This window comes from Hemitrygon akajei, chromosome 1, assembly GCF_048418815.1.
Source record: "Hemitrygon akajei chromosome 1, sHemAka1.3, whole genome shotgun sequence".
NCBI lineage: Eukaryota > Metazoa > Chordata > Chondrichthyes > Myliobatiformes > Dasyatidae > Hemitrygon > Hemitrygon akajei.
In genome coordinates this window covers 46,174,131-46,201,225 of record NC_133124.1, presented here as the reverse complement: position 1 = coordinate 46,201,225, position 27,095 = coordinate 46,174,131, and the positions used below count along the sequence as shown (strand labels likewise).

Below are 27,095 nucleotides of genomic sequence, written 5' to 3'. Positions count from 1 at the left end.
ATTTTGTCGTGGTTTCTCATGCCCCACAAACGACCAGGAGACGCAGAAGATTCTTCAAGAAGTGTTAAGCTTTAATTTGCAAATCAAAGCTGAGACAGTCATTCAGCTAGTCGCTGACTGCCCACCGATCCTTGTACATAGCATTTTTTATAGCAATCTCCTGGTTTAGTTGCATTAGCATATCCAATCGGTCTACAGTTGGGTATCACAAGTACATCCGCCACTATTGTTTCTACCCATTGACTTAATCATGTTCTAATCTACATCTCTTAGCTACCTCTCATTAACACACCATTATAATCTACATCTCTTAGCTAGCCTCTCATTAACACCCCATTATCTTCTACATTAAGATTTCATTCTCCTACTAAATTGGATACATGCATAGCAAATAGCAAACTCAAAGCTGACTACATAGTTTTGGTTACACAGCAAACAATGCAACTTTTATACTCCAATACCACATCATGCCTATCCCTCCCCCATCATTGGAAGTGTGCTGAGCCGAGGCCTTGCCATCTCAAACAAGAGTTACCAATGATGTCTCTCAATCTCAGGGAGTTCACTGCTTGGTCTATGGCCAAGTTGGCAGCCCACTTTCGGCCCAATCTTGTTATGACTCCTACTTCGTTTATTAGTTTTTTCATTGGAGCCCCTCAGTGTTAACACAATTCTACACTTTACCACCCTGAACTCCTCCACTACTGATGACACTGGGAGTTGTAGCTGACCTGATCTTATGGCAAACCCCAGCCACCTCCACAAGTGCTTGTTGACTCTCCTCTCAATGCTTTCTAAATGATCATGGGAAACATGTACACCATGAAAAGCCAGAGAAGGCTTGGTAGCAGACCATGTTGGTACTGCCTAATCTTAAATTTGCCAGGGAGTCCAGTTTTGTTGATTTTTTTGAGCCACTCTTCAGTCTCTTTTACTGGTTGTAAGATTCAAAATTAAGATGTGCGTTTCTGACAGGTCTGGGTTAAAGTCAAAGGACAAATGTGATTTAATTATGTCTAGGGACAACTGTGATTTAATTATGTTTAGGGACAAATGTGATTTAATTATGTCTGGGTTAAAGTCTGTAAACAAGTGTGATCTAATTATGAATGCAGAAGCCTTGACAAAATTAACTGTTTGTGGAATCATTGAAGTCCTGAGATATGGACTATTGTTTTACAGAAACGTGTAAAAAAACAACTCCAAATATGGAATGGGAAAACACTATGTACCTCCCGAGTCAGGGAGGAGGGGTGGTAAGGAAGAAGGATAAAACCTGCTGCCCTGTAAGGTTCAGGGTTCCCTTCTCTGAGGGGGCCCAGCTCTGCAGAACTGTTAATAAACTTTGTTTCCTTGAATTTGTCTTGAAGCCATTATTCGGGAGCGTGGCTCGTTTCTGACACTGGTGATGTTGACACTATCTGCCATTGCTGCATTAAACCACTTTCCAAGACACTTTACTGGGTTGTCCTCTATGGACGGAATTACTTCTCCCTGTACTTGAAGACCGAAACTTGCTAGTAACCTTGCCCTTTTTGATCACCATGCATCTGGACTTCCTGGCCATGAAGGTCAGTCTAGCACAAGTAGTACATTGGCCAGGGTTTCCAATACCCATCCTGCTTGGACATGGGTTACAGTGGTTACTCTGATGTCATCTATGAACCCCCGTATTGCAGGTTGTCAAGATGCTGGGCTCCAACAATGGGCCTCAGATTACATCTGCTGCTGCTGATATGAGGTTCATACCCATGACAAACAAGATGGGGGAGATGGTACAGCGGTACCATCTTTTTGAAGGTCTTGCCGCCTGTATTGGAGTATAAAAGTTGCATTGTTTGCTATGTAACCAAAATTCATTTTTCATCCTTGATCACCTGTTCCAGAGGTTCTCAACTTGGGGTCCATGGACCCCTTGGTTAATGAATGGTAAGGCTCCATGGCACAAAAAAAAGTTGGAAACCCCTGCTATAGCACACCTCTGACAAAAAAGATTCAGGGCAAGATCTTAGAAAATATAGACTGCCTACCATACCAAGATGTCACAACACAAAAGCAGGTACGGATAAAATTCACCTACACCACCTGGCACAAAACTCAGTCTACTAAGCAACGATAACCCCAGTATTCCAGTACCCAAGTCCTACCCTCACTGTGCGCTATTAGGTTACTCTAACTGTGTCAGAGCATGGCAAAGCGAATCTGTTTGAGATTATCAAGCATAGGAAAGAATTTAAATCACAAGTTCAAAACCTCCATGGGAAAAAGAAATACAACATTCCCATTGACTCTTTGCAAATTCTAGCCCACAAGTACACAAAGTAACATTCAGAATAGCATTGAGAATTGAAGTCAGGCATCAGAAGCCAAAATAAAATGGAGGGTAAGCATCACCTTCAAAGCCATCCACTTACCCACTCTGTCGGGCACCCCCTGTTCATCCCTCGAAGGGTGCCTGTCACCTCATTACATAAAGAACCATAGTCGAAATAAGTCATGCATTATTTCAAGAGACTGCCAAAAAATGATGCTATGATACAATGCATCTGTTAGTTCTTTTCAATTACTTCCCCTTGCCTTGCAAGACTACAATTAGTGGGACTTTTGTGGTAAATTGGTTAACCACAAAAGAAATATCACTGTCCTGCAAAAGAAAATAGGCATCTTAAAATAAAACCTTCAGTGAAATCTGCTCCAGATCCATTTGGTCAGCTCCTACTCCAACAAAGCAGAATACAGAAGTTTCCAGCTCTGCTTTATATCATGTTATAGAACCTTTCACATTTATTTGAAGATCAAATGAGTCTCATCTAATAAAGCTAGATATTACATTGCTGCACCCTCAATATGTGCTGACCTCAATGAATGGAATGTGTAACCACAACATTTAGACTTGAGCTAATACAAAAATTAAGCAAATTTAAAGATGAAAAAATATTCCAAGAAGCACTTACTAGCAGTTAACAATCACACTTAGTATATATTAACAACATGCCTAGATTAGAGCATGTCTCATAAGATAGGTCAAGCGAGCTTGGGCTTCTCTCTTTGCAGCGAAGGAGGATTAGAGGTACTTGACAGATGTAAACAAAATAATAAGAGTATGGATTGAGTGAATGGCTAGAGACTTCCCCCCACCCCTCCACTGCCCACTCCCCCCAAGAGCAAAAATGGCTTTGGAGGAAAGTATAGGGGGATGTCAGAGGCAAGCTTTTTTTTAAATGCAGAATGGTGAGTGCATGGAATGCCCTGCCAGGGGTGGTGGTAGAGACAGATATATTAGGAATATTTCAGAAACTCTTAGATAGGCACATGATGATAGAAAATTGGAGGACAATATAGGAGGAAAAACTTGGTACAACATCATGAGCTGAAGGGCCTATACTGTGCTGTAGTTCAGTATGCTCTAAACTCTGATTCCGCATTGTGTGGTCTGGCACATTTTGAACCTTAGCACAAGATTCGTACTAATTATCCAATTAAGATTTGTTGTGTTCTTGTAAAGATGTTTCTCTTGTACATTCTGCTTGTATGATGCCATGTGCCTATGATGCTGCTGCAAGCAAGGTTTTCCATTGTGCTTATGCATACATGTACTTAACATAAGAAATAGGAGCAGGAGTAGGCCATCTGATCCGTTGAGCCTGCTCCGCCATTGAATAAGATAATGGCTGATCTGACAATGGACTCCTCTCCATCTACCCACCTTTTCCCCATAACCCTCAATCCCCTGCTATGCAAAAATCTATCCAACCTTGCCTTAAGTATATCTACTGAAATACCCTCCACTGCTTCATTGAGCAGAGAATTACCATTCTCTGGGAAAAGCAGTTTCTCTTCATCTCCATCCTAAATCTACTCCCCTGAATCTTGAGGCTATGTTCTCAAGTTCTAGTCTCACCTACCAGTGGAAACAACTTTCTTGCCTCCATCTTATCTATCCCTTTCATAATGTTATGTGTTTCTGTAAGATCCCCTCTTATTCTTCTGAATTCCAGCAAGTACAGTGCCAGGCGACTCAATCTCTCCTCACAGTCTAACCCTTCATTTCTGAAATCAACCTGGTGAACCTCCTCTGCACTACCTCCAAAGCCAGTATATCTTTCCTCAAGTAAGGAGACAAAAACTGGACACAGTTCTCCAGGTGCCACCTCTCTAGTACCCTGTACAGTTGCAGCACAACCTCCTTGCTCTTAAATTCAATTCCTCTGGCAATGAAGGTCAACATTCCATTTGCCTTCCTGATAGCCTGTTGCACCTGCAAACCAACCTTCTGTGATTCATGCACAAGCCCTCCCAAGTCCCTCTGAACAGCAGCATGCTGCAAATTTTTTTACCATTTAAATAATCTGATCTTCCATTTTTCCTTCCAAAATGAATGACCTCGCATTTACCAACATTGTACTCCATCTGCCAAACCCTTGCCACTCACTAAACCTATCTATATCTCTCTGCAGACTCTCCGTATCTTCTGCACAATTTGCTTTTACACTCAATTTAGTATCATCAGCAAACTTAGATACACTACACTTGGTCCGCTCCTCAGAATTGTTAATGTATATCGTGAACAGTTGTGGGCCCAGCACCGACCCCTGCAGATCACCACCCACTGCTGGTAGCCAACCAGAGCAACAACCATGTATCCCAACTCTCTGCTTTCTGTTAGTTAACCAATCTTCTATCCATGCTAAAACATCACTCTCAACCCTATGCATTCTTATCTTATAGGTAAGTCTTTTAGTTGGCACCTTATTGAATGCCTTCTAGAAATCCAAGTAAATAACATCCACCTGTTCCCCTCTATCCACTACGCTTTTTATACCTTCAAAGAACTTCAGTACTTGAGGATATAACAATAAACTTGACTTTGTGACATAACTAAGATGTAAAAATAAGATCTGTAGCCAACTAATCTATCATGCAACTTCAACAATCTCAGCCAACAGCTGTCTCAGCATTTCCAACTTAAGGAAACTTTGGGTTATGGTCAATTCCTAAAAGCATTTATACTTAAAAACAGTTCTCCTGTGTGAAGGAAGCTGATTGGAGGAAACTTCAGTGGTCCAGCATCACTCATGATTCCAAGGGTGCTGTGGACTAGACAGCTTCAACCAGTAGCTACTTACAAGAACTAATCAGTCTAGCAACACAAATGTTTTATCCTGTATCTCATTTGGAAGCCAACTGATTCTAAGATGGCACCGTGTATGGCAGCAGTGTTGCAAGCTCCGTTCCAACTTTACAGTATACTTTTGATTTCTGCGATTTCCTTCACATTTCTTGTTCAATCATCGGATACGATAGATTGACCCTTCTGAACATCAGGAAGACAGCATTTACCCACTACACTTTTCTACACTAGGATCCCCTACTTGCACGATCGATGGGAGACACACCTACTACACCACCACTACCTCGGAATCGGCGTCAAAGGTGAGGGAGAAGAGCCAGCATCCTGGTGAGGTTGAGATGGCATACTAATCGGCCTCTGCTCCCTAGCATACCCCTCGTTAACGTTCAGTCCCTGGACAACAAGCTGTCTGAACTGTGAGCCAGAATCTCCTATCAGTGAGAAACAACAAGGAACACAAAGTTCTGTGCTTTATGGAGACCTGGCTGACGGAGGAGATACCAAATCACGCCATCGAGCCCTCTGGTTTCTCCCTGTTCTGGGTGGACAGGTGTAAAAATCTCCCTGGGAAGAGTAAAGGAGGTGGAGTATGCTTCATGGTATGACCCCCAGAATGTGCATGCCCTCAAATCCTTTTGCTCCCTGGATCTGAAGAACCTGGTGCTGCTGTGTAGACCTTACCGGCTGCCTAGGGAGTTCACGGCTGTTATCATCGCAGCTATGTATATTCTGCCGCAGGCTGATACTGACCTGGCTCTCAAGGAACTGTATGAGACCATCAGCACCCTGGAAACTGCACACCCGGAGGCTGCCTTCATCATCGCCAGTGACTCTAATAGAGTGTCACTGACTAAAGTCTTTCCGAAGTTTTGCCAACACATCCAAGTGAGCACATGAGGAGATAGCATAATCGACCACTGCTACTCTCCCTTCCACAATGCTTACAAAGTGCTCCTCCATCCCCCCCTCCATTTGGAAAATCAGATCACTCCTCCATTTTACTTATGCCAAAGTACAAGTAGAAGCTGAAACAAGAGGCGGCCATAGAACCATAGAACATCACAGCACAGAAACAGACCTTTTGGCCCTTCTTGGCTGTGCCGAACCATTTTTCTGCCTAGTCCCACTGACCTGCACCTGGCCCATATCCCCTCATACACCTCTCATCCATATACCTGTCCAAGTTTTTCTTAAATGTTAAAAGTGAGCCCACATTTACCACTTCATCTGGCAGCTCAGTCCACACTCCCACCACTCTCTGTGTGAAGAAGCCCCCCCCATGTTCCCTTTAAACTTTTCCCCTTCACCCTTAATCCATGTCCTCTTTTTTTTCGTCCCCTAGCCTCAGTGGAAAAAGCCTGCTTGCATTCACTCTATCTATACCCATCATAATTTTATATACCTCTATCAAATCTTCCCTCATTCTTCTATGCTCCAGGGAATAAAGTCCTAACTTATTCAACCTTTCTCTGTAACTCAGTTTCTCAAGTCCCGGCAACATCCTTGTAAACCTCCTCTGCACTCTTTCAGCCTTATTAATATCCTTCCTGTAATTCCGTGACCAAAACTGCATAAAATACTCCAAATTCAGCCTCACCAATGTCTTGTACAGCCTCACCATAACATTCCAACTCTTATACTCAATACTTTGATTTATAAAGGCCAATGTACCAAAAGCTCTCTTTACTACCCTATCTACCTATGACGCCACTTTTAGGGAATTTTGTATCTGTATTCCCAGATCCTTCTGTTCTACTGCACTCCTCAGTGCCCTACCATTTACCTTGTATGTTCTACCTTGATTTTTCCTTCCAAAGTGCAATACCTCACACTTGTCTGTATTAAACTCTATCTGCCATATTTCAGCCCATTTTTCCAGCTGGTCCAGATCCCTCTGCAAGCTTTGAAAACCTTCCTCACTGTCCACTACACCTCCAATCTTTGTATCATCAGCAAATTTGCTGATCCAATTTACCACATTATCATCCAGATCATTGATATAGATAACAAATAACAACGGACCCAGCACTGATCCCTGTGGGCCACTAGTCACAGGCCTCCACTCAGAGAAGCAATCCTCCACTACCACTCTCTGACTTCTCCCACTGAGCCAATGTCTAATCCAATCTATTACCTCTCCATGTATACCTAGCGACTGAATCTTCCTATCTAACCTCCCACTCGGGACCTTGTCAAAGGGCCTTACTGAAGTCCATGTAGACAACATCCACTGCCTTCCCTTCATCCACTTTCCTTGTAACCTCCTCAAAAATCTGTAACAGCTTTGTTAAAGCCGTGTTGACTCTCCCTCATAAGTCCGTCTATCTAAATACTTGTAGACCGTATCTCTTAGTACTCCTGCCAATAATGTACCTACTACCGATGTCAAACTAGACCTTTAACAGTATGGGAGTCCCAATCAATAAGTGGAAAATTAAAATCCCCTACTATCACAACTTTGTTTCCAGTAGTTGCCTGCTATCTATCTCTCTGCAGATTTGCTCCTCCAATTCTCGCTGACTATTGGGTGCTCTATGATACCACCCCATTAATGTGGTCATACCTTTCCTGTTTCTCAGCACCATCCATATGGCCTCAGTAGGCAAGCCCTCTAATCTGTCCTGCCTGAGCACTGCTAAGGCAGAAAGATCAAGAAAGGGGAGGGAGGTGTCCGAAATGGACCAGGTAAATTTGAGGGCAGGGTGACTTCATTGACTTTGCCTCCAACTTTCACCCTGCCCTCAAATTTACCTGGTCCATTTCCGACACCTCCCTCCCCTTTCTTGATCTTTCTGTCTCCATCTCTGGAGACGGCTTATCTACTATAAGCTTACAGACTCCCACAGCTACCTGGACTATTCCTCTTCTCACCCTGTCTCTTGCAAAAATGCTATCCCCTTCTCACAATTCCTCCGTCTCCACCGCATCCGCTCTCAGGATGAGGCTTTTCATTCCAGGACGAAGAAGATGTCTTCCTTTTTTAAACAAAGGGGCTTCCCTTCTTCCACCATCAACTCTGCTCTCAAACGCATCTCTCCCATTTCCCGCACATCTGCTCTCACCCCATCCGCCCGCCACCCCACTCGGGATAGGGTTACCCTTTTCCTTACCTACCACCCCACCAGCCTCCAGGTCCAACGTATAATTCTCCGTAACTTCCGCCACCTCCAACGGGATCCCACTACCAAGCATATCTTTCCCTCCCCCCCCCCCTGCTTTCCGCAAGGATCGCTCCCTACGTGACTCCCTTGTCGACTCGTCTCCCCTATCCATTCCCACCGATCTCCATCCTGGCACTTATCCTTGTAAACGGAACAAGTGCTACACCTGCCCTTACACTTCCTCCCTCACCACCATTCAAGGCCCCAGACAGTCCTTCCAGGTGAGGCAACACTTCACCTGTGAGTCGGCTGGTGTGGTATACTGTGTCCGGTGCTCCCGGTGTGGCCTTTTATATATTGGTGAGACCCGGCGCAAACTGGGAGACTGTTTCGCTGAACACCTACGCTCAGTCCGCCAGAGAAAGCAGGATCTCCCAGTGGCCACACATTTTAATTCCATGTCCCATTCCCATTCTGATATGTCTATCCATGGCCTCCTCTACAGTCAAAGTGAATCCAAACTCAGGTTGGAGGAACAACACCTTATATACCGACTGGGTAGCCTCCAACCTGATGGCATGAACATTGACTTTAATTTCTGTTAATGCCCCTCCTCCCCTTTCTTACCCCATCCCTGACATATTTAGTGTTTTTTCTCCCTCTTTCTGCCCATCACTCTGCCTGTTCTCCATCTCCCTCTGGTGCTTCCCCCCCTTCTTTCTCCCGAGGCTTCCTGTCCCATGATTCTTTCCCTTCTCCAGCTCTGTATCATTTTCACCAATCACCTTTCCAGCTCTTAGCTTCATCCCACCCCCTCCGGTCTTCTCTTATCATTTCGCATTTCCCCCTCCCCCACTACTTCCAAATCTCTTAGTATCTCTCCTTTCAGTTAGTCCTGACGAAGGGTCTCGGCCCGAAACGTTGACAGTGCTTCTCCCTATAGATGCTGCCTGGCCTGCTGTGTTCCACCAGCATTTTGTGTGTGTTGTTTCAACAATAAGCAAATGCTTTGAGAGGCTGGTCAAAGACTACATCTGCAGCTTGCTGCCAACCCACACTAGACCCCTTACAATTCACTACCGACACAACCGATCGACAAGACGATGCAATAGCCACAGCTCTACACACCGTACTTAAGCATCTGGAGAAGAGGGATGCTCATATGAGAATGCTGTTCTTGGACTACAGTTCAGCATTCAACACCACAATTCCCTCCAAGCTCAACAAGAAGCTCAGAGACCTCGGCCTTCACCCTGCCTCGTGTAGCTAGATCCTGGACTTTCTGTCAGATCACCGGCAGGTGGTAAGAGTGGGCTTCCTCACTTCTGCCCCTCAGGACTGTGTACTAAGCCGCCTCCTTTACTCTCTGTCTACCTATGATTGTGTCGTCACCCTCAGCTCCAATCTGCTAATTAAATTTGCTGACAACAGTACACTGATTGGCTTGATCTCAAATAATAATGAGGCAGCCTACAGAGAGCAAGTCATCACCCTGACACAGTGGTGTCAAGAAAACAACCTCTCCCTCAACAGAAGGAATGGAGACAGGCTAACCCCTATAGACATCAATAGATCAGGGATTGAGAGGTGAAAAGCTTTAAAGTTCCTCGGCATAAACATCACTGAGGATCTCACATGGTCTGTATATACCAACTGTGTGGTGAAAAAGACAACAGCACCTCTTTCACCTCAAACGATTGAAGAAGTTTGGTATGGCCCCACCAGATTCTGAGAACTTTCTATAGGGGCACAATTGAGAGCATCCAGACTGGCTACATCACTGCCTGGTATGGGAACTGTACTTCCCTCAATCACAGGACTCTGCGGAGAGTGGTGCAGACAGCATAGAGCATCTGTAGATGTGAACTTCCCACTATTCAGGACATTTACTAAGACAGGTGCATAAAAAGGGCCTAAAGGATCATTGGAGACCCGAGTCACCCCAACCACAAACTGTTCCAGTTGCTACCACCCAGAAAACTCTCTTCGTAATTTTTATCAATGACATAGATGAGAAAGTGGACAGCTGGGGCAGTAAACTTGCTGATGACACAAAGGTTAGGAGTATTGTGGAAATTGTGGAGGGCTATCAGACTTTACAGCCGGACATCAATAGGATACAAAACTGGGCTGAGAAGTAGCAGATGGAGTTCAACCCAGATAAGTATGAGGTGGTTTGGTAGGTCAAATATGATGGCAGAATATAATATTAATAGTAAGACTCTTGGCAGAGTGGAGGATCAGAGGGATCTTGGGGTCCGTGTCCATAGGACACTCAAAGCTGCTCCACAGGGTGACTATGTGGTTAAGAAGATATACTGTGCATTGGCCTTCATCAACCATGGGATTGAGTTCAAGAGTTGAGAGGTTATGTTACAGCTATACAGAACCCTGGTCAGACCCCACTTGGAGTTCTTTGCTCAGGAAGGATGTGGAAACTATAGAAAGGGTACAGAGGAGATTTACAAGGATGTTGCCTGGATTGGGCAACATGCCTTATGACGATAGGTTGAGTGAACTTGGCCTTTTCTCCTTGGAGAGATGGAGGATGAGACCTGATAGAGGTGTATAAGATGATGAGAGGCATTCACCGTGTGTATAGTCAGAGGCTGTAGTCCCAGGGCTGAAATGGCTACCACAAGAGAGAACAGTTTTAAGGGGCTTGGAAGTGGGTACAGAGGGATGTCAGGAGCAAGTTTCTTTTTTATATAACGCAGAGAGTGCAGAGTGCATGGAATGGGCTGCCAGTGACTGTGGTGGAGGCAGATACAATAGGGTCTTTTAAAAGGCTCCTGGATAGGTCCATGGAGCTTAGAAAAATAGAGGGCTATGGGTAAGCCTAGATAATTTCTAAAGTACGTATATGTTCGGCACAGCATTGTGGGCCAAAGGGCCTGTATTGTGCTGTACATTTTCTATGAAATGGTACTGCAGCGTTAAAGCCAGGACCAACAGGCTGCAGGACAGCTTCCACCAGGTCATCAGACTGCTTCATTCATGCTGATGCAACTATATTTCTATGTTATATTGACTATCCTGTTGTACATAATATTTATTATAAATTATAATTGCACATTTGAACGGAGATGTAACAAAGATTTTTACTCCTTATGTATATGAAGGATGGAAGTAATAAAGTCAATTCAAACTAGGTGCAACTGGGTATTGAGCTTCCCAATTGACAGACCTCAGTCAGGATGCACAATCTCTCCCTCCTACCCATTATCCTCACCATGGGTGTCCCCCAGAGTTGTGTGTTGAGCCCATTGTTGTACAGTCAGCTCACACACGACTGCCCAGCCAAACACCCAAATAATCCCATTGGCAAGTTCGCCAAGGACATGACAGTGGTGGGCTCAACACCAACACCAATGAGACAGCCTACAGGGAGGAGGTAGAAGAGCTCGAGGCCTGGTGCCAGGCAAATAACTGCTTTCTTAATGTCAACAAAATATACATAGATGGTCACTGACCAGGAGAATTTGCACCACTCACACCCACCTTTATATTGGATCTACAGCAGTAGAAACTGCAAGCAGTTTCAAACTCCAAGGAGTGTACATCTCACACAACCTAATGGTCCTAGAATGCATCCTATAGTCAGGAAAGCTAATTAATGCCTCTTCTTTGAGAAAACTGATGAAAGCTGGATTTTGCACATCTATACTCATGTCATTTTACAGATGCACAGTTGAAAGCATCCTAACAAGCTACATCACCGCTTGGTAGAGTAACTGCACTGCAACAGACAGGAACATTCTACAATAAGTCAAAACTTCCCAATGCTTCACCAGCACCAGCCTGCACCATCAAGGTCATGTAAACAGAAAGGTGCCAGAAAAGGGCCAGTAACATCATGAAGGATCCCACACACACTGCCCTTGCATCGTGTGTCCCACTCCCATTAGGGAGGAAGCTATGCCTCATCTACGCCAGGATCACCAGACTCAAAAGCAGTTACTTTCCCCAGGCAGATTAACACACTCACCCACCCCTCCACACTCCCAACCAGCACTACTTGATTATTTCCTGTCAGTCACTTTATGTACAGACACTCCTGTGCCCAAGCATCACCTTATGGACATACAATCAAATCTATGTTTATAGACTCTGCCATGTATTTATTGTGGTTTTGTTATTATTAAGTGTTCTTTATCTTCTATTTTTTTGTACTACGCACAATCCAGAGTAACAATTATTTTGCTCTCCCTTACACTTGTGTACAGGAAATGACATTAAACAATCTTGAATCATGAAGAGAATTGTTATGTAGAAGAACTATATCCATGAAGAACTATATCCATAAAGATTTATATCTATTTCAATTAACATTCTGATCAGATGAATATTCAAAAAACTATTACATCCTACTCAAATTCAATATACATAATAATTCAATGTTGCTTGTATTCTTATTAAACATACAAAATGTGTTTGGTTGATGGAAAATGGCTCGGCTACATTTTGAGAAAGAAATGAACCACCATGAAATGGAGAAGATGAAAGAGCAGATTAAGAAGATGTGAAAGGATTGGGCCTTTTGGAATGCTAAAAAGTGAAGGAAGAGGAAGACATTTCAAGTGGTGAAAAGTCATTGCAAGTTGCAGAAACTAAAGGAGGATACATCAGTGAGTGATAATTCATTTGCACTTCAAATCTATTGTACACCATATCAGTGAGTATCAGGCATAGTGAGTTTAGTTAATATTGGAATTATTGATAAGTACAAGCCTTCAATGAACTTCCAAAATGTAATTGATTTTTGAAGTTAGAAGGTACAGCTATATTAACAAATACACCTTCTATTGAAAATTTCCACAGCAAGAACAGTGCAGGAAGTTATTTAAGAACTAATGTGCTGACATTTAAGCAGGTCCATCAGAGGTGCATGAGAATGACTGGGTTAGTGTTCTGTATGAGTACCGTACAATGTACTGTGGCTCTGAGCCCGAACTTGCTACAATTTCGAAGAATGAGGGGGAAAACAAATTGAAACCTATTCAATATTGAAAGGCCTGCATAGAGTGGATGTGGAGGAAATGGGGAGTCTAGGACTAAAGGGCACAACATCAAAATAGAGGGATGCATTTAGAACAAAGGAGGAGGAATTCCCTTAGATGAGGGTGGTGAATTTGTGTTGTGGAATTCATTGCCACAGGTGGCTGTGGAGACCAAATCATTGGATATAGTTAAAGTGGAGGTTGACACAGATTCTTAAACAGTAAAGGCATCAAAGGTTATAGGGAGAAGGCAAGATAATGGGGTTGAGGGATAGTAAGTCAGACATGATCAAATAGCGAAGCAGACTCAATGGGCCAAGTAGCCTAATTCTGCTCCTATGTCTAATGGTACGAGTTTCAGAAAGGTTTTTCTCCCAAATCTCCATTGTGTCTGCACAGATCTACACTGTAGATTCCAAGTGCCATAGTACTGTATTCAGTATTTATCATGTGGTCTTCATCACATTGGAGAAACAACAGATTTGGAGACCATTTTTATCCACAAGAACAACCTTGTGCTTCCTATGTAGGGTTGAAGATTACCATGTCATTTTCCTTTGTAACAAACTGTTTTATTTTCCAGTTCTAGCATGCTTTTAATTGAAACATTCACAACTTCGCTTCCCATAGATTCTGCTGTTTTCTGCATTTTCTGTTTTCTCTAATTACACACATTTTATCTCAAATTCAAAAGTTTTTTTTCATGCCACACAAAAAACATACCGTAGATTCCGGATTATAAGCCGCTACTTTTTCCCTACATTTTGAACAGCTTTGAACTCTGTGGCCTTTAATCCAGAGCGGCTAATACATGGTTTTTTTTCATGCCACCTCGTAAACATTTTGCCTCGTAACAGTAGACCAATAAAATTGATGAGTAGTTCACAGAGGTCCAATGAAATTGTACGATAAATCAAGCGCACTTTCACAATTAAATTATTGTAAATCAGTCATTTGTACTCACCCTCATCAACATGGAAAACACTCGAAGAAAAGCATTGTGCTGCCTTTATGGCAGTTACTTAGTTTATAATATTTTCGCTTAGTAATTCATTTGTTAGTTAAAGTTAGAAGTGTTTTAACTATATTTGTTTTCTGTACTACATCCCGGGATGCTATGACGTCACACCCGGTTTCGCCGCGTCTTGTGGGATATATACGGGAAGGTGGGGGCATTACGCGAGCGCGTCAGACCCGAGCGCGTCAGACCCGATTAGACCCGATCGCGTTACGCGAGCTCATCAGACCCGAGCGCGTCAGACACGATTAGACCCGATCGCGTTACGCGAGCTCATCAGACCCGAGCGCGTCAGACCCGAGCGCGTCAGACCCGAGCACATCAGACCCGATTAGACCCGATCGCGTTGCGCAAGCTCATCAGACCCGAGCGAAAACGCTTCTTTTAAGTTAAAGGCGATCAATAACTTTTCCTGGTAGGCTGCAGTATATATATTTTTACCAGTCGCTAGGAGATATTGGAATGTTGTTCGTGCTGTTCAGTAAAAAAGTATATGCAACGTAATTTGTGTTACCGATACGTATGTATATTTAAAAGTAGCAGTGCGGCCTAAAATCCGGTGCGGCCTTTACAATTAAAAAATTGATTTTATTTCTAAAATTAGAGCCAGCGGCTTTTAATCAGGTGCGCTCTGTAGTCCGGAATCTACGGTAATTTGCCTGTATCATCATCTCATTCTCTCGAGTGAAACTTTTGGAACAAAGATCTTGCACAATCTACTTATCCAAGGAAAACAGAAAACATTCCAGAATATTATCTCTAATCTTTCAACAGATTAAAGTTCACAGCAACAAGCCATATTTATTTTTCCACTGCAATTTTGTTCAGAACCATTTCTTTTCAATGGTAACTACCTATATTTCAGTAAGATGATTATGATTTTCACAATTCTATAAAACAACACTACATCATTATTGATGTACAAAATGTAACTAAAATAATCACCTTACTGCAGTTAATTTCAGGCATTTGGTATCTATTATAAATGATTAGCATTCTAGAAGTCACTCATTTTTATCTACAGATCTCAAGCTAAGACCAAAGCACATTACTAACAAGGAACAAGAAATAATTAAACAACCTTGTAAATATATCTTAGGTTCTATTAAATAGAATAGAATTAAACATTGACAAGACTACAAAAGATATACTCCTGCCTTTTCTGCTGTTCACTAAAATTTAAATTAAGGCTTATCCTGTGGGTTCTGACTGTATAGAGGGGATGTTCATTTTTTTTATGCAATTCGTTTAGTACAAACATCACTTCCTGTCTGTAAACTGTTTCTTTGTTTCCTGCATGTGTTAATTCGGATTTCAACTTGAAGCACTCATGGTAGAAAAACATCCATCTCCATCCACTCTTTATTTGCCTTGAAACAATAATATGGGTCTTAAGCTTTCTTCATATTACTAAACAACTAGTAGATGTTCTTTGAAGAATAATTGATAGTAGTGTATTCAGGCATGCGACAAATCCGTATTGAATCTAATACATGTTTTACTTGACTTCCTGCAGGATCACAAAAGTTTCCTCATGAAAAACTCCAAAGAAAACTTCCGGCTCATGTGATTTGAGACAATGTTAATTCCCTGCCTAGCTTTATACACAATACACAGCAAGGGTAGTAGAGTGAAAAGATAACTTGTCTTCGAAGGCATCACCACAGATTGGAGAGGTGTCTGAATGCCTCAGCAACATCGATGGCCGAGCCCTGGTAGTCGGGTCAAAATGTGGCACATCAATTGCATCCTCATGACGCTCATGCAAAACCACACTGCAGCACAAGCCCGCGCCAGAGTGAAGCAACACGAATGAGAGCAGTGTATACCAGGCGCAAAGCTGATACACTAATTGAAAGCTTGTGTAAACATGGTGAAAGCAAGCACAGAAATGGAGAAAGCTCATGTAGAAGCTACACTGACTGTACTCAGGAAGGATCATGAAGCTGACACTGCCTTAACAGAGGCAAAGGTGTATGATGCAGCAGCCAACTTAGACACTCTAGGAGAGTGACTGAAGAACCAACCATTGGTGCAAACTCCCTAATATGACAAGGTCGCTCAACAGAAAAGGAATTCAAAGCAGCAAAGACAGGACCCAGATTCTTGTCATGATTCATGCCAGATTTTTCCACAGTACTCTGCTTCAGATTCAAACCCAAAAATGGAAGCCCATTTAAGGTACAAATTGAGAAGTGCCCAAAGTCACCAAACTTGGAAAAATATGGAGGTTTACCACCTGAAAAGAGCAGACTAGGGCTGTACGGTGCACCAAGTGCATCAGTGGCTCACCTTTCAACAGAAGCTACCACAGAACCTCACTCGCATGGTCCTCACTCGCTGTACCAGGCTGTGGTGATAAATCACAGTTTGAGTGAGATGCTGAGACTGGCCAGAGTCAGTCCAAATGTGGACAAGGCAGTCATCCATAAAGTGGTTGAGAATGTGGAGAGAAGCAAGGGAAACTGGAGAAACAGTAGCAATATATTGCAGAATACAGATGGACACACAGTGCAGCAAGCACCAGTGGTCTCCAACAAACTCTGCCAAGGACACACAACACACACAAAATACTGGGGGAACTCATCAGCCAGACAACATCTATGGAAAAAGAGTAAACAGTCAGCGTTTCAGGCTGAGAACCATCATTGAGAACCTATTGACACTTCAGTAGAAATAGACCCAGACACAGCTGTAAATTCAGGGCTGGCACCTTGGGCGACTGATTCCAGTTCACTCACAGTAGAGCACAGTGGGGAGCCAGCTGAGCATCCATTAGATGCAGTTACTTCCCTGGACATTCTAAAGACATGTTCTAGAACATCAGAAGTTACCAGAAGCAGAGCCGGTGGATTTGTCATGGAGTCAATAGGAGGGGAGATAGCTTACCCCTGCCAACTCTCGTTGACTGTGACCATATTCGCAGCAGGGATGAAATCACAACTTCTGAAGTGGCACATGGCCATTCACGTCTCAAGGACATTGCTGACAAGATCCCCCACTTGACTTTAATGCTGAGATTCTCCCATTGCTGAGCAGAGACGCCATCTGTACACACAAGTTACGTGAACAGCGCAAAGGTCGGCACAATGCACCTTATGCCTAATGACCGGACGTGGGTGAAGTCTGACTTGATGGTGCTCGTCAGCCCACTGTGAGTGCATTTAAGGCTAATGGCCCAAAGAACACATCATTTCAGATCCTATGAGAGTAGCCAAAGACAGCCTCTGCAGTGGTTGGCACATTTGTAAGCAACCTCTCAGCACAGAGTAACTGAATTAGGCAAAGGAAGGAGTCCTTGTTGTTCAAAGACAGGTGTATGCAGAGGATGTGCTGCACATCACAAAACAGGAACCTCTCCCAATCCAATATTATCTTAATTATCTTTATACCTTTCTTGACTCGAAGGAGCTAAATCAAGTTGGAGGATGTATCAAAAAGGCACAACTGACTTCAGAGGTACCTCACCCGATCATCAATCTGGTGAGCACCATGTCACCAGTCTGCTCATCAGTATGTCGTCAAGAACAATATTTTCAAAGTGAGAATGGTTAAATACGGTGCAGTTTCAAGACAAATCTTTGAGACTTTCATTTTGGCAAAGATGTAATGAAATGGTTAAATTTGACATCTTGGATGTCAGGCAGGGAGAGTTCAGAATCTAGAGGCACAGTTCATTTTGTACAAACATCACTTCATTCATAAGCTATTCATCATTTCCTGCGTGGACCAATTCAGATTTTGACTTGAAGCACACAGTTGAAACCCATCCATCTCCATCCACTCTTTATTTGCTGTTGAAACAGCAATATCTGAGTGTCAAGCTTTCTCAATGATGGTAAACATTTAGTAGGTGTACCTTGAAGGAGGTATTGTTTATCCTTCATCACTATTACGCTATTGTAGTGCCAGAAGCTCACTTTGTCCATGACAAAGCTATAAAATGTTGTTTTGTGTGTTACCTTGTTTAATGCTAATTGTAAGAATAATCAATAATAGCAGTATATTCAGGACTGAGACAATTCTATATTGAATCTAATGCAGGTTTTACTTAACTTTCTGTAGTTCCACAAAGTTTTTCATTAAAAACCCCCAAGAAAGTTTCTGCTCAGGTGACCTTTGAAAAGATGTTCAACTCCCTGCTTTGCTTTCTATGCAATGCATTGCAAGAGCAGTAGATTATGCCTCAACATTTTCTTTCCGAACACCTACAAACTTTTATTCTCCAAGTGATGCAAGGTCTATTAACTTCACCCCTAATTACATGCAACAATCAATGACTGAAGCGGAAGAGAATCTGCATGAGGAAATTTTTCCACATTGGGCCTAGGAAAAGAATCAGGCTTTCTAGTTCTAAACTTCCTACCCTAACAAAATAATCTGACAGTATCCAACCCAATGAGATCATCCATTATTCTTTAAAACACCACTAAGCACAGGCCACTATTTCTTAATCTCATAGGGTAAATAGTTTGAGATAACCAGCCTAATGTTCCATTGGTATGGAAAACAAAATTGTCTTGTGTGTTCAGAGGAAATCTTCCTGATTCCTGCATTTCAGTTTTACAGTAAAGATAACTATAATATCTTCCTCCCACTATACCATCTGGCTCCTGATCCAGCGTGGATAACTTCACTCACCTCAACACTAAACTATTTCACAACCTAGGGATTCACTTTCAAGGACTCTACAACTCTTTCTCAGTTTTGTTTCTTATTTATTATTGTAATTCTTCTGGAATTTCAGTTTGTCTTTTCTTTGCACATTGGTTGTTTGCATGTTTGTTTTTCAATGATTTTATAGTGTTTTGTTGTAACTACTGTGAAAGCCCACATGAAATTAATCTCAGGGTGACATATATACTTCGATAATAAATTTACTTTCAACTTTCCTTTCTTGTTTGCTGTACTGAATGTTTACTTACTGCATTTTATGAATCAACATAACTAAATTGCTCTTTAAACCACTCAAATGTGCATTTTTACATTCTTCCTACTAAACAAATTGTAATATTAAGAAGTTAGCAACTCGTAGGCCACTTGTGACCCTGGCTTTTTTTTTTTAAAAAGGTCATAACAGCTATGAGCTTGAGGAAAAGAGTATAAATGCACAAACGCTTTCTCATGAGATAAGCTGAGCTTGAGAAAAAAAGTATAGACTCACAAATGCTTTCCCATAAAATAAGCTGAGCGGGTGACAGCATCCTTGGTATGTGATCTGCGCTTAACTTTAGTTTTGTTTAGGGTAACTTGTATTATTATCTGATTAATTGCTGTGAGAAATTTATTGAGCCTTGTATTCCTTATGGCACCTGCAAGATAAGCATAAAAAAGGTCTGACTATTTCCAAGGGCAGGAGGCTTTGGATGGTAAGCCTGTGCCTGTCAGCATCCAGACATAGTAGCAATTAAAACTGTTATACGAACAATTTATGACTGATAAAGTTAACAACACTCATCTGTAGAGAAACTAAAGGGGGGTGAACCCACATGTATCTGTGTATGTGACGGCATGATATAAAAATAACTATTTGCTTCAGGAGACAGAGACCCTCAAAGCAGCCTCCGAGAGAGAGTGCTTAAGGAGGGTTCTCTCGAGTAGCTTGCTAATAAAGAGTTAAAGTTACTTTCACCGTATTACGTGGTGTCTTTGCATTGGGTACTCAAATGTGCATTTTTACATTCTTCCTACTAAACAAATGAACACCAGTTTCCCATATTGTACTCCATCAGCCAATTTTTCACCCACTTGCTTAACCACTCTCCCTTTCAGTTTGTGCCCACTTACAAAGCTTCAGTTCATTTGTAGGATAGGATAGATATTAGATGAAAATTAAATAACAACTTAATCTTCAAAAATTGCATGTTCTAAGCAAGATGGAAAAAAGATTGTTCCTGTATTCATAACAGACAGGTATGTCAAAAAGAGATCACTTATCTCCTTTTATCATCATCCAACCTTTTCACAAGACATGCACTGAGCCAAGTACCAGGCCTCTCAAAGGCTTTTGAAGTAAACAGCTGCTTCATTTCCTTACTCAAGTAGCTATGCCAGTTCTAATCATAAAAATAAATACAACATGCTATAACATTTAAATGCACAAGCATTTTGTTGAAAACATTTATTTTTAAATGCTTGGCTAAACACAATTCCCTTACAGACAAGAACTTAGTAACTATTCCTGTTGCATCTCACTAACACTTTGCAAAATGAATAAAACCAGTTTATTCTCCCCCCCCCCCTCATCTTTTAGTCATTCGTCCACTCATGTTCATTGAGCTACTCAAAGCCTGTGAACTTGACTTTTAAGTAACAACCTGCAAATAGCACCAGAGCAAAACTTCAAAAGTCAAATAGGTCTATTCACAGTTATGAGTTTTAAATGGATGCTTAACTAACATTGTAACACATTTAAACATTAGAGCCATTTATACTATATTAAGCATAAGAAATGCAGAGTTTCAGGTATTGCTACAAAGTACCATGTCAAGTGAATGATTTTTTTCAATTTGCACTGTAAATACTATTACAAAAGTTTGCATATTGGTTCAAATTATCTGCATTCCTTAAGCATCACTGGTCAAATTAAAGACAAATTCTATTCCATTGAATTGTTAAATATGATGTGCAAGAGTAATGAAATATGAAAGGCTTAATAGCATGCTTGTACAATGACAAAACCAGTCTGAAGATTGGGGACGTCAAGGAAACAATTTTTTTTAAAAGTGAGTATACTGTATGAAATGACTGATTATTATTAGGCCACTCTTGTTCTTCCACCCCCCCCCCCCCCCACCCGCCACCGAGTAACAAGGTTATGCAATGTGTTGGCAGCTTCCTGTCTGCAAGAGGGAGCTGAAATGCTCCTTTTTAGTGGCAAACAATGAAAGTGGATTTTCATATATTGCATTGTCACATGGAATAATGCTGAATGCGCAAGAGTTTGAGGATTTTTTAATGCATTCTTTTTCTCTAGACTGAACTTTTGTAGCAGCGTTTTCTATTCTTTGTGTTACCAACTTTTAACATGGCACCAAACCTTGTAGGAAGTGTCTAGGTGAATTTCACCAACTTTCAAGAGTATGGGGCTGGAAACACACTTGATAACCAAAAGTTCTTTTTCCTTTGATCTTGCAAATGATCATTAATTTTTATGTGTATCCCCAAAATTTGAGATATCACACAAATTACTGACACTTCAAGTTATAAAGGACAGCCTTCTCTTGATAACCAAAATAAAATTACCAAAAAGATCGCTCAGGCTAATGCAACTTCTAACCCAGACCCACAGACATATAACAACATCCAGTTACTTGTTAGCCTTCTATATCATATTTCACATGAACGCCATTCAAATATACTTTAAAGCTGAAAATTACCACGTAAGTAAACCTATAAAGTCTACACTGTAACAAGTGAAACAGAGCAACTCATTAACAGGCTGTTATATTAATGAGGCAAAAATAAATCGAAATGTTAATGTTTAATTTATTCAAGCCTTAATCTATACTTGCATAAGCAACACCACCACAAAATAGCTGTTTACGAGAAATTCGTTTCTGCTAAACACCAGACTACAACCGCATTCATTCAAGGTGACAAACTTTGACTGTTGTTGGAAATAGGTAAGAGTATCCGCTGAGAGGCTGAGTCATTCCTGCCTGTGGGACTAAAGCGATTACTTGTCCTTCCCAAGTCAGGAGGGTTCTGACACTTAATGTCTCCATTTACTCAGAACGCCCGATGTAGGACCCGATTGCCGCTGACGGCTTTGTACCCACAACACAGCCAAGTCCGGAGGCTGAGCTGTCGGATCTCAGGTCCACTTTCTGAGCGGCGCTGCCAAAGCCCAGGCCCGACGCCCGGCTCGGCGGACTCCTGTCCCTGGGGTCGAGCTCGGATAAACCCTCACCGCCCTGCGCCACACGAGGACAGGACACTCACCTGAGCCGACGCGGCTGGACATGGATCCGCGGCAGCGCCGGCCACAGATGGACGCGGCTGTTCCCTGTTTGTTTTTTTTCTGTTTTTGTTTCGAGTCAACACCCCGACGAACGGCTGTGACGTCACCGCGTTAAACCGCGCGGCATTGTGGGTGCTCTCGCGCACGGTCGCGAAACGAGCGGGAATTCCTTTCGGGGTGGTCTCACATTCATTCATTAATTCATTCATTCATTCATTCATTCAATTCGCGGACCTGCTTTCCCCGCCCCGCGGTTTGTTCCCAGTAGACTCTGATAGCAAGGTTAGGGACGGGCTGTACTAAAGAAACAATCACCCTTAGCAGTTTTTGCAGAGGAACCATAGAAAGAATCCTATTCATATAGTATGGCGACTACTGTGCCTGTGACCGCGAGAAACTGTACAGAGAATACAGCCTGGCACATCGTGAAAACCAGCCTTCCCTCCAGGGACTCTGGCCACACTTCTCACTGGCTCGGTAAAGTAGTCAGCAAGATCAAATATACCACCCTGCTTGGACACTCACTCTTCCCCCGGCCCCACCCCTACCTTCCTCCCGCAAAGCAGATCAAACAAAAGCCTAAAAGGACGTACCACCGGGCTCAACGACAACTCTATCCCGCTGTTATAAGAATGTTGAATGGACTCTTATTGTATTATCATCCCGTGTTCTCGATATTAATTGCTTATTTATTTATTACTATTAATTATTTTTATTTTTGTATTTGCACAGTTTGTTGTCTTGCACAGTGGTTATCCCCCCTGTTGGTGCGGTTTTTTATTGATTCTATTATGGATGTTGTATACCCACAAGAACATTAATTTCAGGGTTGTATATGGTGAGGTATGTGCTTTATTAATAAATTTACTTTGAACTTTGATTCTTGAACTCGCAATCTACCTCATCATGGCCTTAACCTATGTTGTCTACATTCACTGAACTTTCCCTGTAACATAACACTATGTTCTGCATTCTGTCAACTGGTCTTCACTTGAAAACCTGGATGTATTGATGTGGTAAAATAATCTGTATGGATGATGTGCAAGACAAAGCTTTTAACTATATCCCAAGGTTTTCCAACCGGGCACTGTTACTTTTTGTAACTCCAAAACTACTGTAATTGAAAGGAAAACGTGTCTAGTTTGTTTTTCTTTATAGAGGCACTCACATGTAACGTGGTGGCGTAATGATGTACCCTAGTCACACACTTCTTACACGAACCCATAATGAATGATGTGAATAAAGAATGCTTAATTAAACAATGTTTTTATAATGCTACTCAGATATTACTGAAATATTAAATACACGACACTCCTCCCTACTTAGGCATAAACTCCAACACAATATATCATGCATCTCAACTTAAATATATACCATATTGCTCTCGTCATATATGTGTGTGTGTGTATAGAACACTGTATAGTACAACTACTATAGACATCCACAACATAGTAAGTTCTAAATTCTCCCATTCAGACCTACATATTTAATCGCTGTGGAGGGTTTTGTACTCTAGTGGCATAACCTCTTTACTGATGGGGGTGGGGGGGAGTCACTCTACTTGGAAAGGGAGGCTGGAGGCTGATAAGCAGTCTCAGGTTCAGAGACCCCCTCCATGGTGGATGGAGAAGTTGACTCTGCCTCTGCAGGAAGTGGTTCTGAGGGTTCTGGACACCCTTCTCTGACAATCGACTGCTCCTCTCAACTGATCGAAGTGTTGATTCCAGATGATATCCGATGCAATCTCCAGTTCTGACCTTAATCTTTCCAAGTCCCACTGTAGTCCCTCACCAGGACACTTGTGTTCTGCTGACATTGCTCACAGCGTGTTCCTTAGACGCTGGGCAAACTTTTTCACCAAGCCAATTGAAGCTGGGTGGTACAGAGCAGATATAATATGTCTGATTCCATTCACTTTCAGGAATGATTGAAAATGCTCCGCAACAAACTGTGGTCCTTTGTAACTGACGAAGTGCTCTGGAAGACCCAGTCCCTGACAAAAGGCTTCTCAACACATCAACAGTATGCAAGGCTATTGGGAGCACCTCTAGCAACGTTGTAGCTGCATCCACTGCTACCTAGAAATTTGTGCCCATGAGTGGTCTGGCAAATCTACATGAATCCTCTGCCAGGGCAACGCAGGCCATTCCCGAGAATGGAGTGCTGCTGTTCTTCATTACACAACACCCAGTCCAGAATAACTGTTTGTCCAGTGGACTCAACCACGAGCTGCTCTTAAAAGCCATCTTGTAGGCACTCTAGAAATTCTGCCTCCTGTAATCCAGCGCCAGTCTGATTTTCCCAATCTTCCTCTGTATTGAAGTCCCCCATGACTACTGTAACATTGCCCTTTTGGTGTGCATTTTCTATCTCCCATTGTAATTTGTAGAGAACATCCTACTGTGTAGGGGCTGGTACATCAGTGTCTTTTTACCTTTGCAGCTCTATCCACAATAATTCAATACCCCTCTTCAGTATCCAAAATGATATACCTGTTATTGAGGGGGATGGCCACAGAGGTACTCAGCCTTGGCTCCTTAATCCCTTTCCCCTTCCTGACTGTCACCCAGTTTCCTGTATCCTGCACCTTGGGTGTCCCTACCTCTCTATATGTCCTATCTCTCACCCCTTCAGCCTCCCGAATGATCCGGAGTTCAACCAGTTCCAGCTCCAACTCCTTAACACAGATTGATAGAAGTTGCAGCTGGATGCACTTCTCACAGTTGTAGTGGTCAGAGTTACTAGGGGTCTCCCTGCGTTCTCACATCCTGCAAGAGGAGCATTGCACTATCCTGCCTGTCATCTCTACCTAGCTGGGCAGATATAAAGAAGAGAAGGAGAAAAACTTGAGCTTTGGTTTGCTGTTATAGTAACTGACAAATCCTAAAAAGGACCACAATTGTAACATGTCCTTCACTGCTTGAATTTTCTCAGCATACTTGTGTAATCTTGTGCATCAAAGGTGTGATCACAGTAAGTAATGCCTAGTTTAAAGAATCCACATTTGTCGCATGGTGCTCTGAGCCCAAAGTTCAAAGTGTATTTATTATCTAAGTACGTATACTATATACAACCTCGAGATTTATCTCCTCACAGGCAACCACAAAACAATGAAATCCAAAAGTACCCATTAAAAAAAGACCTTCAAATACTCAATATGCAGAAAAAAACAAATCATGCAAACAATAAAAGTAAGCAAGTAGCATCCAGAACTGAATTTGACAAAATTGACTCCATGGCCATGAAGCCAGCAGCTGATTTATGTCTGTTAGTTGCAAGCCACAACCTTAGCTCAGTGCAGAGACAAGTACCGTAGATTCCGGATTTTAAGCCGCTACTTTTTTCCCACATTTTGAACAGCTTTGAACTTTGCGGCCTTTAAAACGGAGCGGCTAATACATGATTTTTTTCATGCCGCCTCGTAAACATTTCGCCTCATAACAGTAGACCAATAAAATTGATGAGTAGTTCACAGAGGTCCAATGAAATTGTACGATAAATCAAGCGCACTTTCACAATTAAATTATTGTAAATCAGTCATTTGTACTCACCCTCATCAACATGGAAAACACTCGAAGAAAAGCATTGTGCTGCCTTTATGGCAGTTATTTAGTTTATAATATTTTCGCTTAGTAATTCATTTTCTAGTTAAAGTTAGAAGAGTTTTAACTATATTTGTTTTCTGTACTACATCGCGGGATGCTATGACGTCACACCCGGTTTCGCCGCGTCTTGTGGGAAAAATGCCGTTTGCGATAAAACGGGACGGAGGGAGGGAGCGCATTACACGAGCGGCTTTGGATCTGAGCGAACGCTGCTTTTAATTTAAAGGCGATCAATAACTTTTCCTGGTAGGCTGCAGTATATATATTTTTTACCAGTCGTTAGGAGATATTGGAATGTTGTTCAGTAAAGAAGTATACGCAACGTATATTTAAAAGTAGCCGCGTTACGGGCACGGTTCGAAAAAAAGCATTTGCAATATGTATTTGTTTTTGTTACCATATGGATTTAATTAAAAGTTAAAAAATCCTCACGTGTAATATCTTTCTGTGTAAATATCTCATATTACAACGTGGGACACCTGCGGCCGAAAATCCGGTGCGGCCTGTACAATTAAAAAATTGATTTTATTTCTAAAATTAGAGCCAGCAGCTTTTAATCAGGTGCGCTCTGTAGTCCGGAATCTACGGTAATCCTTGACAATTTGCTGCTAATACTCCCTCTTCATTTCACCAAATGTGTCCTTATGAATCCATGAAGTGTTTGATTTAATTAATCTTTGGGTGCAAATTTATGGCTCCTTGAAAGTAACTTTGAGCTACTTTTTAATCAGGAAGGCGGTTAAGATTTTGAAAGTAGAGTTTTGCAGCTGTTTTTGTGATTTGAGGAGGAACTAATCAGTAAGAGGCAGTGTGTAAGTTGAGCTGTGTTCAAGGTTTAAAAATCAGAGCTACGTGCCAGTTCTCTCTGAGTTGGACAATCAGGGATGTGGTGAAAAGAGCTACTTTTTAATCAGGGTGGCGATCAAGATGTTGAAGGCAGAGTTTCGCGGCAGTTTTTCTGAGTTGAATAGCAACTGATCAGCAAGAGGACACAGACAAAATGCTGGAAGAACTCAGAAGGGCAGGTAGCATCTATGGTAAAAGGTACAGTTGATGTTTTGGGGCAAGACCCTTTGGCAGGACTGGAGAAAACAAAGATAAGGAGTCAATTTAAAAGGTGGGGAGATAGAGAGAAACACAAGGTGATAGGTGAAACTGGGAAAGGGTGAGATGAAGTAAAGAGCTGGGAAGTTGATTGGTGAAAGAGATACAGGGCTGGAGAAGGGGGAGACTGATAGGAGGGAACAGAAGGCCATGGAAGGAAGAAAAGGGGGGAG

The 27,095-nt window shown here is 42.2% G+C and overlaps 1 protein-coding gene and 1 long non-coding RNA gene across 4 annotated transcripts in view; one reads left to right on the top strand and one right to left on the bottom strand.

Moving 5' to 3' along the window:
- rb1cc1 (RB1-inducible coiled-coil 1) overlaps window positions 1–22,329 on the bottom strand; it is a 193,999-nt gene extending 171,670 nt beyond the window's left edge. For all 3 annotated transcript variants that reach the window (XM_073042482.1, XM_073042490.1, XM_073042499.1), the window contains exon 1: window positions 22,195–22,329. The gene's annotated coding sequence lies outside the window, so the exon portion shown is untranslated. The remainder of the gene's footprint in view (window positions 1–22,194) is intronic.
- On the top strand, window positions 21,766–26,219 carry LOC140726310 (uncharacterized). Its single transcript, XR_012098608.1, has 3 exons — window positions 21,766–21,875; window positions 22,946–23,056; window positions 24,135–26,219. It is a non-coding gene; the product is annotated as an uncharacterized lncRNA (long non-coding RNA).
- Window positions 26,220–27,095: the final 876 nt, after the last annotated feature.